Genomic DNA, 1106 nt, shown 5'->3' with positions numbered 1-1106 from the left:
GCATCATTTCTGAGGGCTCTGTTCTGTTCCATTGATCTATGTCTCTGTTGTGGTACCAGTACCATGCTGTTTTGGTTACTGTAGCCTTGTAGTATAGTTTAAAGTCAGGTAGCGTGATGCCTCCAGCTTTGTTCTTTTGGCTTAGGATTGACTTGGCGATGCGCGCTCTTTTTTGGTTCCATATGAACTTTAAAGTAGTTTTTTCCAATTCTGTGAAGAAAGTCATTGGTAGCTTGATGGGGATGGCATTGAATCTATAAATTACCTTGGGCAGTATGGCCATTTTCACGATATTGATTCTTCCAACCCATGAGCATGGAATGTTCTTCCATTTGTTTGTATCCTCTTTTATTTCATTGAGCAGTGGTTTGTAGTTCTCCTTGAAGAGGTCCTTCACATCCCTTGTAAGTTGGATTCCTAGGTATTTTATTCTCTTTGAAGCAATTGTGAATGGGAGTTCACTCATGATTTGGCTCTCTGTTTGTCTGTTATTGGTGTACAAGAATGCTTGTGATTTTTGTACATTAATTTTGTATCCTGAGACTTCGCTGAAGTTGCTAATCAGCTTAAGGAGATTTTGGGCTGAGACAATGGGGTTTTCTAGATATACAATCATGTCATCTGCAAACAGGGACAATTTGACTTCCTCTTTTCCTAATTGAATACCTTTTATTTCTTTCTCCTGCCTGATTGCTCTGGCCAGAACTTCCAGCACTATGTTGAATAGGAGCGGTGAGAGAGGGCATCCCTGTCTTGTGCCAGTTTTCAGAGGGAATGCTTCCAGTTTTTGCCCATTCAGTATGATATTGGCTGTGGGTTTGTCGTATATAGCTCTTATTATTTTGAGATACGTCCCATCAATACCTAATTTATTGAGAGTTTTTAGCATGAAGGGTTGTTGAGTTTTGTCAAAGGCCTTTTCTGCATCTATTGAGATAATCATGTGGTTTTTGTCTTTGGTTCTGTTTATATGCTGGATTACATTTATTGATTTGCGTATGTTGAACCAGCCTTGCATCCCAGGGATGAAGCCCACTTGATCATGGTGGATAAGGTTTTTGATGTGCTGCTGGATTCGATTTGCCAGTATTTTATTGAGGATTTTT

Source organism: Nomascus leucogenys, chromosome X, assembly GCF_006542625.1.
Source record: "Nomascus leucogenys isolate Asia chromosome X, Asia_NLE_v1, whole genome shotgun sequence".
Lineage (NCBI taxonomy): Eukaryota > Metazoa > Chordata > Mammalia > Primates > Hylobatidae > Nomascus > Nomascus leucogenys.
Note: the sequence above shows the minus strand (reverse complement) of the source record.